The sequence below is a fragment of the Sapajus apella genome, unplaced genomic scaffold, assembly GCF_009761245.1.
Source record: "Sapajus apella isolate SASKATOON/1434 unplaced genomic scaffold, GSC_monkey_1.0 scaffold18, whole genome shotgun sequence".
In the NCBI taxonomy this organism is placed as follows: domain Eukaryota; kingdom Metazoa; phylum Chordata; class Mammalia; order Primates; family Cebidae; genus Sapajus; species Sapajus apella.
Window position 1 is genome coordinate 17,609,327 of NW_022436958.1, and position 6,551 is coordinate 17,615,877.

At 46.8% G+C, this 6,551-nt stretch overlaps 1 protein-coding gene across 7 annotated transcripts in view; it reads left to right on the forward strand.

Annotated features, from left to right (window-relative positions):
• The first annotated feature begins 3,246 nt into the window (after positions 1-3,246).
• The window catches only part of GALNT13 (polypeptide N-acetylgalactosaminyltransferase 13), a 593,565-nt gene continuing 590,260 nt past the window's right edge, over positions 3,247-6,551 (forward strand). For 5 of the 7 annotated variants that reach the window (XM_032286423.1, XM_032286422.1, XM_032286426.1 and 2 more), the window contains exon 1: positions 3,248-3,637. The gene's annotated coding sequence lies outside the window, so the exon portion shown is untranslated. Of the gene's footprint in view, positions 3,638-6,551 lie in introns of all 7 variants that reach the window. The other 2 variants (XM_032286428.1, XM_032286424.1) reach the window with 2 other exon arrangements.

The following is a 6,551-nucleotide window of genomic DNA, read 5'->3' on the forward strand; positions in this document are numbered from 1 at the left end:
AAACTCACATCCCTATCTTTAGTATATTCTATAGCTAAGTCCTTATACATTTGGCCATATAATGAACAATAGACATTACTGGCCTGGTAGCCATTATGTTGGCCTTATAGCCAATAATTGTACAATACCGGTCATACCATTTATCTAAATACTTGCAATAGCTCCACTTTGATTAAAAATAATGCCTTTCTATTTGAAAAAATATAACTTTTTAATAATTTCCAACACTCATTCAGATGAATTATTAGTTATTGTGACATAAGTAATGATAACTACCCAATTTTTCTAAAAAGTATCGAAACTTCAAAAAATATTGCAAAATTACTACAAAGAATTAACATAAACCCTTTACTGAAACTTACCAATAGTATTATAAAAGGTTGCCACATTTGCTTCATCATTCTCTCTATAGGTATTTCTGGACCATCTACAAATAACTTACAACTGCTATGTTCTTTTTACTTCAAAGTAATGCATTATGTATTTTTAAAGATCAAGGGGTTTCTTATACATGATCACAGTACAATTATCAAAGTTAGGACATTTAATATTGATACAAAACTAGTTTTTATTATAAAGTCTTCTAGTTTAAATATTATAGTTTTTATTAATATTTTGAATCAGATTGTCTCAATAATGTCCTTTATATTAATAGATATTTTTCCCAGTTTGCCGTCCAGTTCTGGATTACTCACCACATTTAGTAGTCATGGTTTTTAAATCCCCATTAGTCTGGAACAGTTTCTCAGCTTTTCTTGAACTTTCATCACCGTGACATTTTTGAAAAGTATAGACAAGATATTTTGTAGAATTTTCCTTAATTTGGGCCTATCTTTGCTTTCTCATGATTCCATTCAATTATACTTTTTTGTTGTTGTCTGGAATCCTAAATAAATAGTTATGTACTTCTCAGTGCATCATATCATGAGGCTCATGATATCACTTGGTTACTGATTGGAGACATTAACCTTGGTCACTTGGTTAAGGTGATATTTACCAGTTTTATCCACTACATGTAATTTATTATTCCCTTGTAATTAAGGATCTATAGTATATTATAAAATGGCCTTAAGTTATTTTCATTTATGTATGCATTCTCCTAAAGGTGGTGTTATAGTTTCTCCCATCAAGACATGGAGTATATTATCTATGTTTGGGCTATGTAACTTCCATGGCTAATGAGACATTGGTAAATGTACGTCCACAGAATCTCAAAGAGTGCTCCACATTGGATCTTGCACTCCCTTGTTGCTTTCTGGAGCCCTGCAACTACCACTAGTGCTAACCTATTGAAGGATGATGGGCTAGATTAAACAAAAGACAGAACATTGCAGGTGAGTCCCACACCCTCAAGACAAGCAAGTATGCCAGTCACCAGACGAGTGAGGCTATCATCCTAGACCTCTAGACCAAATTGAGCTAGCCAGGGCAGAAACACCCCTGACAACCCACAGAGCTTTAAGAAATTATTGATGTTTATTGTTTGGGACCAATAAGTTTCGGACTGGTGTATTATTCAGCAAAAGCCAATACTTTCTAGCATGATACTCTGAGACTATGTAAATAACCAGTTACCCAAATAGCTTTGATCAAGTTTATGATTCTTGCCTAAGTTAAGTATTACCACAAAGATCGCAAAATGGTATTGTGCCTTTTAAAGAGATTAAAAATGTGAAAATGGGGGCTGATTTGTCTTCAAAGAACATAAGGCTAGTTAGTAGTTGTATCAGCATCAGAACCCTGATCTTTTACCTGGTCCAGAGTTTCTCTCAGTATGCCACGCAGAGGTAAATGACCTGATGGTAGGACTGGAATTCACTAGAGGGAGCAACACAGAGAAATTTTAGAGTCTTATGAGTGGGACCCTGTGTACTCACACATTCCCAGAAGCATCTCTGGTAAATGCTCCATAATTGATGGTGTGACAGGATGGACAATGTAGGAGGAGATATTAATATAGTTATTAACATACAAATTTAAATGATAATTGACTCATGAAAAGATATAAAGATAATATGTCTGGAAATTGCCTTTCATGTGTATAATCAAGAATGCCATTGACATACTAGGTTATAATTAATAGTACATATGTTTGTGAAACGTGGCTCTTATTTTTATGTAGCTGTTACATCCTTCCCAAATTCTGCCAAAAACATGCTACAAGACATGTGAAGTCACACTGTGAGAAGAAAGGACCCGTTAACCCTTCTTACAAACAAGAAAACTGACATCCGAGGGGTCAAAACTAGCCAACAGCCACAGTGAATAAATAGCCAAGCAGGAACTTTGAACTCGGTTATCCCAATTCCCCAGAAGAGTTCCTCTCCCATGGCAGTAGGGGATAGGTCCCAAGTCTTTCAGATGCTAATAATGCCTCCATCTTAAGTCTCTACCTTGTGCCAGGCACTGTTATAAAATCTTTACACATATTTAAACTCAGCACCATGGGGTACTGGCACTACACATTAACTTAGACATGCAAACATCCAGGCACTTCGGAGTGTGTGTTTAATATCACATCTTCCTGCCTGAGAAAGATATTCAAAACCCCACTTTTTTCTTTACCTCTTCATAAAAATTTGAGAGCACAAGGAAGCGCTCTGTGTGCCCAGTACTCTTACAGTGCGTTCGGTGGCAGCAGCCACCGCCAACTAGAACACTAGGATCCTGCCAAGGTGTAGGGACTGTAACCAACAAGAGGCCAAATTGTCGTTTCTGCGGAGGGCGCCGAAGCCTCAAGTACCCCACAGCATGTCTCCGCTGGAGAGCCGACGGCAAGGGTGAGGTTGCCGGCGTTTACCCCGAGGGCAGTCTCTGATCCTCCAGCTCCTCTCTAAAAGGCTCCGCGGCGTATTGGGCGAACGGTGCACGCAAGCCGGCTCTGGAGTTACGGGAACCCAAGGCAGCTAGGGGTCGCGAGGCGCTCTCCGGGGAGAGAGCTGACCCCACGGTGGCTCTCGGGGGCCGTGCCTGCCAAGTATCGCGGGACTTGTGCACATCGCAGGAGCGCCAGCTCCAGGAGCAGCTGGAGCGCGCTCGGTGCGCACAGCCCCAGCCCGGGGAGGAGCGGGAGCAGGGGGGGAGGAGCGGGAGCAGGGAGGGAGGAGGGCCGGAGGTGCTGGTTACGTAAATGATACTAGCCCAGTGAGAGGCCTCCAGGCTGGGGCTACGAGAGGGGGAGGGACCACGCGAGGAGGAGGGGCCGGGAGGCGGCGGGCTGGGGTGGGAGGGGGGCGGGGGCCGGGGCGAAGTGACCAGGCGGCGGCGCCGCCTCCGCCGAAGTGACAACGTGCTAGCAGCCCTCGCTCGCTCTCCGCGCCTTCTCGGCCTCGGCGTCCGCTCTGGCCGTGCTCGAGGAGCCCTTCAGCCAGCCACTGCGCTATGAGGGCGCCTCTCTGGGGCTGGCTGAGGCCGGAGCCGGCTCCCTCTGCTCGCCGGGAAGTGTGAAGAGACACGCGCGGGCGGGAGCCTGGGCTGCGCGCGGCGCTCGCGGGCCGACGCGGGTTCCAGGTGAGCGCGGGCTCGGCGAGCCTCGCACTCGGCGCGGCCGGCCGGCGTCTGCTGGGCTTGATTGGAGGCTGAATCCCGTGCGTGGACTGCTGTTCCCTCTTCGCGGGATTGTTGGCCACGATAGCAGGTCTCCGTCTCTTTCTCGCTTCCCCTCTTTTCCTGGTGATTGTCTGGGACGAGCTCCCTCTGGGCTGCTGGAGTGACCGGGCTGGGTGTCGCAAAGTCCGGCAGCGAGTGCCAGGGCGCGGAGCCGAGCGCCCCAGGCCGGTCCCAGGGCAAAGGCAGGAGCGCGGGCGGACGCGGCGAGGCGGCCTCCCGGGAGCTCCGAGCGCGCTCGCCCGCGGCTGCAGGTGCTGCGGGAGGACCGCGTGGCGCGGAACTTTTGCCGCCGCCCACCTCTCCTCTGCTTTTCCGGCTACCCTGCTGAGTTTGGGTGGGGGGTGGGCTCTGGCCCCTCAGCGTTCTGGTGGCGCTCCGCGGCGGGGGTGGCTCGGCCTGCGAGCCCAGGCAACTTTCTCGCAATAGCTCCAGCCTCAGCTGCGGTGCGGGCGTTTCTACTCGACCTGACACCAGGCGCTCCCTGGGTCTTGGGTGTCTTCCCCCTCGACGGTTGCCCTCTTATTTGCCTGGCTCTTTCAGAGTCCTCCTGCCTCTCATTCTCTCCATGTATGTCTCTGCCTCTGTTTCTCTCTGATTCTTGGTCCCCTCAGCCCCCACTCCCCGGCCATGTATCTGCTTTTTTCGCTTATTCTGTTTCCCCCTGTTTGTCTTGGGATGTCTGTGTCCCCGTTAATCTGTCTTTTCGCTTGTCTTTCCGTCTTGCAGCATTTGTTTTCTCTGTGTGTCTGCTTCTCGCAGCTTACGTGTCTCCCTCTGTCATCTCCTTGCCTGGTCTTCCCCACCACCAGCCCCCTGATCCCTAAGTGCCTTGGTTAGGGGAGCAAGCCCTGGCCCATCTAACGGGCACCTCCACGTGCATAGACTTCCCTGCTTGGGGCCAGCGGGGACGGAGACAGCCTGCCCTTGTCCGGGCTGTCGTGGACCAGAATGAGGGGTACAAGGGGTAGAGCGGAGGGCGCCACGGCGGGATCCCCTCGCCCGGTCCGAGGGCGCTGCGCTGCCGCGAGCCTGAGCGCACCGAGGCTGCTACTCTGGACAGCGAAAGCTGCGCAAGCCCCTCCCGCAGACCCGATTCTCTGACTACGCTTACTTGAATTTCCAGGTGGAGAGTCTGCTTCCCCAACCTTTCTAGTCAGCTGCAGGAGAACGGAGAGTGGGGCAGGCAAACATAGATGCTTTGGGGTTCAGGGAAACTAACCTCAAAAGGGTGGGAGGTTTCTTCAGGCAAAGGTGTTGCTAGCAGAGGAGAGGAGCTTTGGGGACTGAGGTATTTAAAATGCCATGCATTCAATGCTTAGGAAAGCGGTTTCCTTGGAGAGATCATGGTCAGCCTTCCCTGAAACCGCCTAACAACCTGTGTTTTATTTGCAAGGCTAAAGCCACTTGGCTGCCAAAGCCCCCTTGAAATTTCTGGTTTCCTTGCGTATTTTCAGCTTTATGTGAAAGCTGCCTTTCTTCAGAGTCAGCCTCTCTCTCTCTCTTTCTCTCTCTCTCTTTCTGTCTCTCTGTCTCTGTCTCTGTCTGTCTGTCTCTTTCTGTCATGCCCTCTAGTGTTAAAAAAGCCTGCTGGTTTGAGAATATTGAAAAGTAAGATCAATCTGTTGGCTATTTACTTTTGAACCTCTCATCTCCCAGGATCATTCTCCTTGTATTACCTGCATCCTTTCCTTTTCCTCAATGAATGACTTTTGCATTGCATTACTAATCTTTCTTCTCCTGCTCCCTCAACCCCTGCAATCTCTACGTTATTTATTTATTTATTTATTTATTTATTTTTTTGGCTCCTGCAGACTAAGAGCCTTCATATTGAAACCCTGTTCGCTTGATTTAGGAATTGGTTAGATGTGCAGAATTTTCATAGCCTAATGCAGTGTATTTCTCTACACTGTTTGCCACAAACCAGGATTTCACATCTCTCCTTCAGCTCCTATCCACCCTCAATTCCATAGAGAATTTTCCTGGCTGCTCCTGCTTGTTTAAATAAATGCTTTTATTTCACCATTTCTGTCATGCTCATCCCATTCCAGGGCTTAAGCTACTTGCTTAAGTAGGGGCACTATGTCTCAGATCCGCTTTGGAGAGGAAGAATAGAAAGCTTTTCCAAAGGAATTATAGGGTGCTGTTAATTCTAGTTCAGAAAGTTCCGAGTGGGAATGTGGGAATGGAGGCTGTCTTAGATATGTAGTCTCTAGTAGTGTGGGGAAACTAGTAAGTGCTTAATAAAAACTTGTTGGTTGATTGATTAGCATGCAGCTGATCATAGACTTCCAAGTTACCGGCTATGCTAAGGAGCCTACACTTGAATTATACCTCCTCACTCCTTTTTGGGAGGTTTCATTTAGTTTTTTATGAATGGTAATTGAGAACTAGTAGAAGGGTATTGAAACAAGAGTCTTCTGTTTCTTTGTAGCTGATGTGATTGCTTGAATTTGCCCCTTTTTGAATGTCACAACTTGGCTGGTGTTCTTTAAAACAGTCACTGCAGAATTGAAGAAATGAGTTTAGAGGCCCCGAAGTTTGGCATCTCTCAACCTCCCTACCTGAAAGTAAAATAGGACATAGCATCATTTTTGGGTGAATACTTTCATGTGGTTTCTAACGAGTGAAAAGTTCTCTCTCTTATATAAAGAACAGCTATATCAGCTTAAAATAGTACATCACCTTCTTGTATTTGTGTCCCTACTAGTAGGAACATGTAGACATCTTAAATCTAATGGGATCTAACAGGATCAGTGCTTTGAAGTCTGAATGACCATATGCCTAATTATCAAAGGATTTTAACTGGGCTTTGGTTCTAAATCCTTCCGTATGCTCTTGTCATCAAAATAAACACATGTGAAACATCAACTCAAGACCTACATGTATGTGTGCATGTGTGTGTGTGTATATATATATATATATATATATATACACACACACAC